Genomic DNA, 12,091 nt, shown 5'->3' on the forward strand with positions numbered 1-12,091 from the left:
GAATCGAGAACCTTCTCTACCAAGAACTCCTGTTGTCCCTGTACATCCACTGGAGATCTACCCTGAGAGATCTTCCGAGGAAATCTACTGGAAGAAACGTATTGTTTCAACAGGGAACAATGAAACGTATTTCCAATCCTGAGAGATCTTGGTAAACGTAACCGAAAGGCAACTGGGTTGACTCTTTTAATAATAAGAAATGGCCCAATAAATTTGGGTCCCAGTCTAGCTGAGGATTGTCGAAGCCTGATGTTGCGAGTCGACAACCACACCCTATCTCCCACCTTAAAAGTGCAAGGACGTCGGAGCCTGTCAGAAAATTTCTTCTCTCGAAAGGCCGCTTTTCTGAGAGCAAGGTGCACCTTTTTCCAAATGGCTCTGAGATGGGAGGTTAAGGTAAGCGAGGAGACTGAGGAATGATGAAAAAAAGAATTAGCTCTGGGGTGAAAACCAAAAACTGAAAAGAATGGAGACTCTTTAGTGGAGGAATGACAAGAATTATTGTAAGCAAATTCAGCCAACGGAAGAAACTCGGACCAATCATTCTGGAGTTTGGCTGAATACAAGCGCAAATATTGTTTCAATGATTGGTTAACTCGTTCGGTTTGCCCGTTGGATTGTGGGTGGTAACCGGATGTTAACGACAATTTCATCTTCAATGAGGCACAAAAACATTTCCAGAATTGTGCGATGAATTGTGGACCCCGATCAGAAACAATATCAGTAGGCAACCCATGAAGCCTGAATACATGGCGGAGAAACAAAACTGCCAACCCTTGGGCAGAAGGCAATCGGGGAAGAGCAATAAAATGAGCCATTTTACTAAAACGGTCCACTACCACCCATATGACTCGGAATCCGGCTGAAAGGGGAAGGTCAACCACAAAATCCATGGAAATATGAGACCACGGCCGGAGAGGAACATTTACGGGCATAAGTTGCCCGATGGGCAAGGAACGGGGAACCTTATGCTGTGCACAAACCTGACTTGAATAAACAAATTCCTTGACGTCTTTAGAAAGACCAGGCCACCATACTGAGCGAGAGACTAACTCCAATGTCTTAGAGACTCCTGGATGCCCTGAAACTTTGTTATCATGGAATTCCGTTAAAACAGTAACTCTCAAAAACTCAGGGACGTAAAGACGACCAGCAGGAGTAATTCTAGGAGCTTGGTGTTGAAGCTGTTTTAACTGGGTAAATAAATCTTGTGTGAGGCCCGCCCAGATGACCGAAGATGGAAGTATGGGGGTAACAGGATTGTTATTGTGAACCGGAAGAAAGCTATGTGACAGGGCATCAGCCTTAGTATTCTTGGAACCAGGCCTGAAAGTGATTATAAATTTGAAACGCGTAAAAAATAATGCCCAACGTGCCTGCCGGGCATTAAGCCGCTTAGCCGATTCAATCTATTGCAGGTTCTTATGGTCAGTCAATACCGAAATAGTATGTTTTGCTCCCTCCAGCCAATGCCTCCACTCCTCGAAAGCCCATTTTACCACCAGTAACTCCCGATTACCAACGTCATAGTTGGATTCAGCGGAGGAGAATTTCCTGGACATAAAGGCACAAGGATGTAACTCCAGAGACTCCGGATCCTTTTGAGAAAGGATAGCCCCCACTCCAACCTCCGAGGCATCAACCTCCACCACAAAGGGCAATTCCGGATTAGGATGTCAGAGGACTGGAGCCGAGACAAAGGCTTGTTTCAAGGCCCGGAAGGACAACTCAGCTTCACGCGACCAGTTGGTAGGATCCGCTCCTTTCTTTGTCAGAGCTACAATGGGAGCAACCAGGTCAGAAAAAGAATGAATAAACCTCCTATAATAATTCGCAAACCCTAAAAAACGCTTAATTGCTTTTAAATTGGTGGGTTGCGCCCAACTAAGGATGGCCTGGAGTTTCTTTGGTTCCATGGAAAATTATGTACCCTAAAAAAGATACTTCCGTGACATGAAACTCACACTTCTCCAGCTTGGCATATAAATGATTCTCACATAACTTTTGAAGAACCAGACGCACCTGGGTAACATGTTGTTCCATTGATTTAGAAAAAATCAGGATGTCGTCTAAGTAAACGACCACGAATTTCCCTAGGAAGTCACGGAGCACATCGTTAATGAGGTCTTGAAAAACTGCCGGAGCATTGGACAGGCCGAACGGCATCACCAGGTATTCGTAGTGACCCGACTGAGAACTGAAGGCCGTTTTCCACTCATCTCCAGATTTAATTCGGATGAGGTTGTACGCTCCTCTAAGGTCAATTTTAGAAAAAATCACAGCAGAACGTAACTGATCAAAGAGTACAGAAATCAACGGCAAAGGATAGGTGTTTTTAACTGAGATCTTATTCAGGGCTCTAAAATCAATGCAAGGTCTAAGCGAGCCATCCTTTTTCTCCACAAAGAAGAAGCCTGCACTTAAAGGAGATTTTGATGGTCTAATAAATCCTTTCTCAAGGCTCTCCTTTACATAATCATTCATAGCCGCAGTTTCTGGCCCGGATAATGCATATAATCTTCCCTTTGGCAATGCGGCACCAGGAATTAACTCAATAGCACAATCATAAGGCCGATGGGGAGGCAGAATGTCCGCATTGCCTTTGGAGAAAACATCAGCAAACTCCTGGTATTCCACCGGAATGAGTTCTGGAATGATAGCTGCTACTCTGACTGGAAACGTGATACATTCCTTATCACAAAAAGTACCCCAATGTGAAATCTTCCCCGACCGCCAATCAATGGTGGGATTATGAAAGGCCAGCCAAGGGTGACCCAGAACAACTGGAACTGCTGGGCAATGTGTAAGAAAGAACTCGATTTTCTCGGAATGTAGAGCTCCTACTGTAAGTAGTACAGGGGGTGTACGGAGAGAAATAATCCCATTAGACAGCGGACTCCCATCTAAGGCATGCATGGTGACACACCTACCCAAAGGTAACTGAGGAATGCCTAAGGCCTTAGCCCAAGTTAAATCCATAAAGTTTCCTGCAGCTCCACTGTCAACAAAAGCCGACACCAAAGAACTGAGGCTGCCAAAGGAAACTTTAACTGGGACTAAAAGGGAGTTATTCGAGGAGATAAGCTGCAGACCTAGGTGAACCCCCTCACAATTCACCTGGTCAAAGCGTTTCCCGACTTGTTCGGACAATTACGAGCAAAATGTCCCTTACCCCCACAGTACAGACAAAGACCAGAATTTTGCCTTCTGGCTCTTTCTTCAGGAGACAGCCGGGAGAGACCCATCTGCATGGTCTCCTCTACGTCTTCAGGAATGGAATATACACACGGACTTGTCCTTACAGGTGCTCCTTTTTCAGCCCTCCGCTCTCTGAGACGACGATCAATCTTAATAGAAAGCTCCATGAGTTTATCGAGAGTCTCAGGAGCAGGGTAGTGAAGGAGACTGTCTTTTATAGACTCTGATAAGCCGAGGCGAAACTGACTGCGCAGGGCTGGGTCATTCCAGCCACAGTCGTTCGACCAACGGCGAAACTCCGTACAATAAACCTCTGCAGGATTTCTACCCTGTCTGAGAGGGCGCAACTGACTTTCAGCGGACGCCTCTCTATCAGGGTCATCATACAAGAGCCCTAAAGACTCAAAAAAAGCGTCAATTGACAACAATGCCGGATCCTCTGCTCTTAAACCAAATGCCCAGGTCTGAGGATCCCCCTGGAGCAAAGAAATAATAAACCCGACCCGCTGAGATTCAGTACCCGAGGAAGTCGGTCTTAAACGAAAATAAAGTTTACAGGATTCTTTAAAATTAAAAAACTCTTTTCTATCACCAGAAAAACGGTCAGGCAAATGCATCTTTGGTTCAGGGACTACCCTTGGGGAAGCTCGCAAAAGATCTTCCTGCGACTTCAGCCGAAGAGAAAGATCCTGAACCATCTGAGTAAGTTCTTGAATCTGGCTGACTAAGAGCTGACCAGGATTTGGCCCTAAACCTGTTGGATTCATGAGGCCGATAAACTCTCACAAAACTGAATGAGAAAAAATTAAACCCCGTTTAATTTTAAGTTTTGGTATGGCCGGTAATAATGTTATGATTCCAGCACTCTGGTCAGAGAAGATCTTATGGCAAGGACTGGAGCACTGGAACGGAATGCTGGGGAAGGGAGCAGGACAGGAAAATAGCCCCTGGCGCCCTAACTCTGTTGTCTCACCCGTGTTGTCAGAAATCCCCTGCAAGACTATGGTTTCTTGAGCCCTTGGCAGCCGCGTTTGAAGGGCGGATTAGGTCTGCCCAACTTCGATGCCCCCCCGGTCTTAATGAGAGACAAAGGGAAACCTGAGACAGGGTGATAACAAGAGGCCCTCTAACTAAACAACCAGGCCAGGGGCTAAGCAAACTCAAAACTATAATAAGTAGACAAGTCAAAATTTCAAACCCCCTGTTATGGTGTAGGGTACCTGGCCTTCTCTGATGTAATCAGAGTTAGATTTGATTCAGTGATTTTATAAAAACAGCTAGGAAGCACAATTTAGCAGTGGGTTGCAGAGAAAAAAAATATGCTGGCAGAAAAATCCAATTGAGTGATTAAACAGCTCTTCATTTTCTGGCTTTATTTTTATGCTAACAAATTTGTTCTCTGAAAAGTGTCCACAAAGCCAAGTCTCTGATTAACACCTTTGTAAGGATGGTTTTTCACCTATTACTAAATTAAACTTGCTTCATTGGAAAGGCAGCAAGATGCATCCTCATTTCAATGGTAAGTCAACCTTCTTGCCCTATGTTCCCTGTCAACGGATGAAGACGCATCATTATCTACCGCAGTCATTTTGGCCCAATAGATATGCAAGAAGTTTAGATTCCCCTTTCTTTGCAGGTAGAGGAAGGAAAAGGAAGAGGTCTGTAGCCTCTTCAAGATCGCAGGACCAGAGATTGTCCTCTGCTTCTGCCAAATCCACTGCATGACACTGGGGCTTTCTTGCAGGAGCCCACACCAGTGGGGGCACGTCTAAAACTCTTCAGTCAGTTCTGGATTCATTCGGACCTGGACTCGTGGGTTTTACAAATAGTGTCCCAAGGGTACAAACTGGGGTTTCAAGACGTTCCCCCTCACCGATTGTTCAAATTGGCCTTAGTCAGCAGGGAGAAGGTTTTTATTCAAGCCTCTTCGTGGTCCCGAAGCCGGACGGCTCAGTCAGACCAATCTTAAATCTGAAATCCCTCAATTTCTTCCTAAAGAAATTCAATTTCAAGATGGAATTTCTCAGGGCAGTGATCTCCAGTCCGGAGGACGGAGATTTCATGGTTTTGGTAGACATAAAGGATGCCTACTTACATGTTCCCATTTAGCCACTGCCTCAAGCTACCTAAGGTTTGCAATTCAGGATTGTCATTACCAATTTCAGACATTGCCGTTTGGTCTGTCCACGGCTCCGAGGATTTTCACCAGGGTGATGGCGGAAATTATGGTTCTCCTTCGCAAGCAAGGAGTCACAATTATCCCGTACTTGGATGATCTCCTGATAAAGGCGAGATCCAGGGACCAGTTGGTGCAAAACATTGCACTCTCCCTGACAGTTCTTCAACAACATGGTTGGCTCCTAAACTTGCCAAAATCGCAGTTGGTCCCAATGACGCGGTTGTTGTTTTTGGGAGTCATACTGTTAGGCGCCGGGGTCCGCTTGATGGTCTGCGCGGCCCGGCGCCTAGCAACTAGAGACGCCGTGCACGTACAGCCGCCGGCTCCCTAGCAACGCTAGACGCCGGGCGCGCTGAGCCGCACGGACCCTAGCAACGGGGACGCCACTGGCGGACCGCGTTCCCCGTTGCTAGGCTTTAGGAAATTAAGATATTCACCTGCTCTCTGGCCGTGCAGCAAGGCAGCTGCATGGCATTTATTCTAATCAGCCTTTAGCAGCTGATTGGAGGACTCCTTGTTAAATACACTCCCAGGGCTTCTCACAGACGCCGGTAATAGCTTCCTGCATGCTGCCTTTGTTTGCTGAGAGTCTGTTTCCAGTCCTGCTGTATCCGGTCATTCCAGTCCGCAGAAGTCCGGTATTCGGGAGTTGTCATCTCATCCCAAGAGTTCGTTTGGTTCCCTGGAGTCCTGACTGATCACCGTTTTATATCCAGTGGTGTTCGTGAGTTGCGGCTCTGCCGTGTGTTGCGGCTCAGCCGCTTTACCTTTTATATTTTGTGTTTGGAGCATTTGCGGAGGGTTCCGCTTCCACAAGTCCTCTCTGGTACTTGGCGGTGCCGGGTAGGAGAATTGGACAAGTGGATATTTTGGTTGTCCTTTTTCCTGGCGGTTTCTCCGCACATATTATAGTTTTGAGTTTGCTTAGCCCCTGGCCTGGTTGTTTAGTTAGAGGGCCTCTTGTTATCACCCTGTCTCAGGTTTCCCTTTGTCTCTCATTAAGACCGGGGGGCATCGAAGTTGGGCAGACATAATCCGCCCTTCAAACGCGGCTGCCAAGGGCTCAAGAAACCATAGTCTCGCAGGGGATTTCTGACAACATGGGTGAGACAACAGAGTTAGGGCGCCAGGGGCTATTTTCCTGTCCTGCTCCCTTCCCCAGCATTCCGTTCCAGTGCTCCAGTCCTTGCCATAAGATCTTCTCTGACCAGAGTGCTGGAATCATAACATTATTACCGGCCATACCAAAACTTAAAATTAAACGGGGTTTAATTTTTTCTCATTCAGTTTTGTGAGAGTTTATCGGCCTCATGAATCCAACAGGTTTAGGGCCAAATCCTGGTCAGCTCTTAGTCAGCCAGATTCAAGAACTTACTCAGATGGTTCAGGATCTTTCTCTTCGGGTGAAGTCGCAGGAAGATCTTTTGCGAGCTTCCCCAAGGGTAGTCCCTGAACCAAAGATGCATTTGCCTGACCGTTTTTCTGGTGATAGAAAAGAGTTTTTTAATTTTAAAGAATCCTGTAAACTTTATTTTCGTTTAAGACCGACTTCCTCGGGTACTGAATCTCAGCGGGTCGGGTTTATTATTTCTTTGCTCCAGGGGGATCCTCAGACCTGGGCATTTGGTTTAAGAGCAGAGGATCCGGCATTGTTGTCAATTGACGCTTTTTTTGAGTCTTTAGGGCTCTTGTATGATGACCCTGATACAGAGGCGTCCGCTGAAAGTCAGTTGCGCGCTCTCAGACAGGGTAGAAATCCTGCAGAGGTTTGTTGTACGGAGTTTCGCCGTTGGTACCTGCCAGGTGAGATACTATGATCATGTTGGTGCTTCTCCCAGGGCAAGGCTCACCCATTGCACTCTGGGTGTGCTGCCCCTGTGATTTCCCCAAATGTGGGAAACTTGACTGCATAATTTGTGTTTCCCCTGGTCGGCTCTCGTATAATTCAGATCTCTTTGTCTCAGGTCTCTCTCCAGCCTAGTTTGCTGTCTGTTTCCACTTCTCTTTTCTTGAGCCGCTCCCTTCTATGCCCTTGCGCACTATCCTGACTTCTCCCGTCTGCTTACTTTGTGCCTTCCAACACACAATGCAAACTACAGGTAGTGCTGCAGGGCCCACACCCTTTTACTTGCCTCACAGAGCAGCTCTGGAGCTGTTACAGTGCCCAGCTGCTGCAAGAAATCAGCTTGAATGCTTCAGGGGCTGGGGCATTGCCAACATGAGCCCCACACCGAAGGAGGGTGGGGGTGTTTAATGCGAACTAAGGGTCACCCAAGCGCCGCAAAAGGCCGCCATGCCCTGCATGCCCCTTTTCTCTTTTCATATGCAGACGAGGGTTGAAGCCAACTTTGACCCACTGCTTGGATGGCATTACCATATGCAAATCAATCTGCTGCAGGCCTTCCCCCAGGAATGCTTGCACTAGTTGTTGCATTTGGTTTGTTGTTTGGGGGTGCTTCAGTATTAGGCAGCCTTCTGCCCTCCCATGTTCATCTGAAAATATGTGTTCTCCCTGCAGTTGTTGTCCCCAGATGAGAGTTCCCTTGTGCTGCCTCAGTTGAATCTCCTTTACTTGACAGAGATGTGCCTGAGCAGCGGCCCTCCCCAGCCCTATCCCAAATCATACTTATTTTGCATAGGAGATACCATGGTCATGAAGATTGTTCTCCCAGGTTGAGGTTCATTCATTGCATTCTGGGTATGCTGACCCCTGTGATTTCCCCAAATGTGGGAAACTCGACTGCATTATTTGTGGTAGTGGGGGACTGTGTTTGTGCTTTCCTCTGCTCAGCTCTGGTAAAAATCAGATTTCTATGTCTCAGATCTTCCTCTAGCCTTGTTCTTCTTTCGAGAGTTCCCTTGTGCTGCCTCAGTTGGATCTCCTTCACTTGACAGGGGGGTGCCCGAGCAGCGACCCTCCCCAGCTCTAGCCCAACTCCTACTTACCTGCCAGGTGAGATACTATGATCGGGAAGGTGCTTCTCCCAGGGCAAGGCTCACCCATTGCACTCTGGGTGTGCTGCTCCTGCGATTTCCCCAAATGTGGGAAACTTGACTGCATAATTTGTGTTTCCTCTGGTCGGCTCTCGTATAATTCAGATCTCTTTGTCTCAGGTCTTTCTCCAGCCTAGTTTGCTGTCTGTTTCCACTTCTCTTTTCTTGAGCCGCTCCCTTCTATGCCCTTGCACACTATACTGACCTCTCCCGTCTGCTTACTTGTGCCTTCCAACGCACAATGCATACTACAGGTAGTGCTGCAGGGCCCACACCCTTTTACATGCTTTTCAGAACAGCTCTGGAGCTGTTACAGTGCCCAGCTGCTGCAAGAAATCATCTTGAATGCTTCAGGGGCTGGGGCATAGCCAACATGAGACCCACACCGAAGGAGGGTGGAGATGTTTAATGTGAATTAGGGGTCATCCAAGCGCCACAAAAGGACGCCATGCCCTGCACATCCCTTTTTTCTTTTCATATGCAGACGAGGGTTGAAGCCAACTTTGACCCACTGCTTGGATGACATCACCATATGCAAATCCATCTGCTGTAGGCCTTCCCCCAGGAATGCTTGTACTAGTTGTTGCATTTGGTTTGTTGTTTGGGGGTGCTTCAGTATTAGGCAGCCTTCTGCCCTCCCATGTTCATCTGAAAATATGTGTTCTCCCAGCAGTTGTTGTCCCCAGATGAGAGTTCCCTTGTGCTGCCTCAGTTGAATCTCCTTTACTTGACAGAGATGTGCCTGAGCAGCGGCCCTCCCCAGCTCTATCCCAAATCATACTTATTTTGCATAGGAGATACCATGGTCATGAAGATTGTTCTCCCAGGGTGAGGTTCATTCATTGCATTCTGGGTATGCTGACTCCTATGATTTCCCCAAATGTGGGAAACTTGACTGCATTATTTGTGGTAGTGGGGGACTGTGTTTGTGCTTTCCTCTGGTCAGCTCTGGTAAAAGTCAGATTTATTTGTCTCAGATCTTCCTCTAGCCTTGTTCTTCTTTCGAGAGTTCCCTTGTGCTGCCTCAGTTGGATCTCCTTCAATTGACAGGGGGGTGCCCGAGCATCGACCCTCCCCAGCTCAAGCCCAACTCCTACTTACCTGCCAGGTGAGATATTATGATCATGAAGGTGCTTCTCCCAGGGCAAGGCTCACCCATTGCACTCTGGGTGTGCTGCTCCTGCGATTTCCCCAAATGTGGGAAACTTGACTGCATAATTTGTGTTTCCCCTGGTCAGCTCTCGTATAATTCAGATCTCTTTGTCTCAGGTCTCTCTCCAGCCTAGTTTGCTGTCTGTTTCAACTTCTCTTTTCTTGAGCCGCTCCCTTCTATGCCCTTGCGCACTATCTTGACTTCTCCCATCTGCTTACTTTGTGCCTTCCAACGCACAATGCGAACTACAGGTAGTGCTGCAGGGCCCACACCCTTTTACTTGCCTTACAGAGCAGCTCTGGAGCTATTACAGTGCCCAGCTGCTGCAAGTAATCAGCTTGAATGCTTCAGGGGCTGGGGCATAGCCAACATGAGCCCCACACCGAAGTAGGGTGGAGGTGTTTAATGCGAACTAGGGGTCATCCAAGCGCCGCAAAAGGCCGCCATGCCCTGCACGCCCCTTTTCTCTTTTCATATGCAGACGAGGGTTGAAGCCAACTTTGACCCACTGCTTGGATGACATCACCATATGCAAATCCATCTGCTGCAGGCCTTCCCCCAGGAATGCTTGTACTAGTTGTTGCATTTGGTTTGTTGTTTGGGGGTGCTTCAGTATTAGGCAGCCTTCTGCCCTCCCATGTTCATCTGAAAATATGTGTTCTCCCTGCAGTTGTTGTCCCCAGATGAGAGTTCCCTTGTGCTGCCTCAGTTGAATCTCCTTTACTTGACAGAGATGTGCCTGAGCAGCGGCCCTCCCCAGCCCTATCCCAAATCATACTTATTTTGCATAGGAGATACCATGGTCATGAAGATTGTTCTCCCAGGGTGAGGTTCATTCATTGCATTCTGGGTATGCTGACCCCTGTGATTTCCCCAAATGTGGGAAACTCGACTGCATAATTTGTGGTAGTGGGGGACTGTGTTTGTGCTTTCCTCTGGTCAGCTCTGGTAAAAGCCAGATTTCTGTGTCTCAGATCTTCCTCTAGCCTTGTTCTTCTTTCGAGAGTTCTCTTGTGCTGCCTCAGTTGGATCTCCTTCACTTGACAGGGGGGTGCCCGAGCAGCGACCCTCCTCAGCTCTTGCCCAACTCCTACTTACCTGCCAGGTGAGATACTATGATCATGAAGGTGCTTCTCCCAGGGCAAGGCTCACCCATTGCACTCTGTGTGTGCTGCTCCAGCTATTTCCCCAAATGTGGGAAACTCGACTGCATAATTTGTGTTTCCCCTGGTCGGCTCTCGTATAATTCAGATCTCTTTGTCTCAGGTCTCTCTCCAGCCTAGTTTGCTGTCTGTTTCCACTTCTCTTTTCTTGAGCCGCTCCCTTCTATGCCCTTGCGCACTATCCTGACTTCTCCCGTCTGCTTACTTTGTGCCTTCCAACGCACAATGCGAACTACAGGTAGTGCTGCAGGGCCCACACCCTTTTAGTTCCCTTACAGAGCAGCTCTGGAGCTGTTACAGTGCCCAGCTGCTGCAAGAAATCAGCTTGAATGTTCTTCGTTGATTGATGGAAGAAACATCTTACAAAAACTCTCCAGATTATTGACTTTTTAAAGTTTTTCTAGGAAACGTTCTAGATGAATGCTTATTAGCGTTTGTCAGAATGTACGTTTGCAAAGTGTCTCTGTGGCGCAATCAGTTAGCGTGTTCGGTTATTATCCAAAAGGTTGGTGGTTCAATCCCACCCAGGGACGTAATTTACCTTGTTATCAGATTTTGGTGATCTTTAAGTAGACAAGTCAAAATTTCAAACCCCCTCTTGTGGTGTAGGGTACCTGGCCTTCTCTGATGTAATCAGAGTTAGATTTGATTAAGTGATTTTATAAAAAAAACAGCTAGGAAGCACAATTTAGCAGTGGGTTGCAGAGAAAAAGAAATATGCTGGCAAAAAAATCCAATTGAGTGATTAAACAGCTCTTCATTTTCTTGCTTTATTTTTGTGCTAACAAATTTTTTCTCTGAAAAGTGTCCACAAAGCCAAGTCTCTGATTAACACCTTTGTAGGGATGGTTTTTCACCTATTACTAAATTAAACTTGCTTCATTGGAAAGGCAGCAAGATGCATCGTCATTTCAATATCTACTGAAATAATACAGGTTGACACCAGGAAACATTAACGCCACTGCATCCTTGCTGCTTTCTCATGTGGAAGTCTGTTTAATGTGAAAACAAGGTGATATCTAATTAGCACACAGGTAAGGAATTAAGAAAATCTTTATTTAAGGGTGAAGATGTTTCTCACAAAATCGTTGCCCCAATGCATCATTGAAATTCAAGCTGGAAAGATGATTTTAATATATCACTTGTACATTTTGTATTGCTCTTCTGGTGACAATGTAGTTTGTTTTTGTCAATTACCATTTTAATAATAGGGTAAAGAAAATTAAGTGGATTTTTGAAAGAAAACAATACTGTCAATATACTATTAAACAAATTAAAATGGTAAAAGTTATTGTACTTTAAGTAAAAATAAAAGAGCCAAAATATCAATCCCAATATTGGATTACTTTAATTAAAAAAAAATGCATATAGCAGAGGATAGTTTCAATCTGCCTACCTCTGGGT

The 12,091-nt window shown here is 46.6% G+C and overlaps 7 non-coding genes across 7 annotated transcripts; all 7 read left to right on the top strand.

The window, feature by feature from the left end:
- The first annotated feature begins 7,165 nt into the window (after positions 1-7,165).
- LOC134988448 (U1 spliceosomal RNA) lies at positions 7,166-7,328 on the top strand. The gene has a single exon (XR_010193921.1). It is a non-coding gene; the product is annotated as a U1 spliceosomal RNA (small nuclear RNA).
- Positions 7,329-7,999: 671 nt separating this feature from the next.
- LOC134988424 (U1 spliceosomal RNA) lies at positions 8,000-8,163 on the top strand. Its single transcript, XR_010193897.1, has one exon. It is a non-coding gene; the product is annotated as a U1 spliceosomal RNA (small nuclear RNA).
- Positions 8,164-8,315: 152 nt separating this feature from the next.
- On the top strand, positions 8,316-8,478 carry LOC134988437 (U1 spliceosomal RNA). Its single transcript, XR_010193910.1, has one exon. It is a non-coding gene; the product is annotated as a U1 spliceosomal RNA (small nuclear RNA).
- A 670-nt stretch (positions 8,479-9,148) lies between these two features.
- On the top strand, positions 9,149-9,312 carry LOC134988430 (U1 spliceosomal RNA). The gene has a single exon (XR_010193904.1). It is a non-coding gene; the product is annotated as a U1 spliceosomal RNA (small nuclear RNA).
- A 152-nt stretch (positions 9,313-9,464) lies between these two features.
- LOC134988433 (U1 spliceosomal RNA) lies at positions 9,465-9,627 on the top strand. The gene has a single exon (XR_010193907.1). It is a non-coding gene; the product is annotated as a U1 spliceosomal RNA (small nuclear RNA).
- Positions 9,628-10,298: 671 nt separating this feature from the next.
- On the top strand, positions 10,299-10,462 carry LOC134988417 (U1 spliceosomal RNA). The gene has a single exon (XR_010193891.1). It is a non-coding gene; the product is annotated as a U1 spliceosomal RNA (small nuclear RNA).
- Positions 10,463-10,614: 152 nt separating this feature from the next.
- Positions 10,615-10,777, top strand: LOC134988446 (U1 spliceosomal RNA). The gene has a single exon (XR_010193919.1). It is a non-coding gene; the product is annotated as a U1 spliceosomal RNA (small nuclear RNA).
- Positions 10,778-12,091: the final 1,314 nt, after the last annotated feature.

This window comes from Pseudophryne corroboree, unplaced genomic scaffold, assembly GCF_028390025.1.
Source record: "Pseudophryne corroboree isolate aPseCor3 unplaced genomic scaffold, aPseCor3.hap2 scaffold_1062, whole genome shotgun sequence".
Classification (NCBI taxonomy): domain Eukaryota; kingdom Metazoa; phylum Chordata; class Amphibia; order Anura; family Myobatrachidae; genus Pseudophryne; species Pseudophryne corroboree.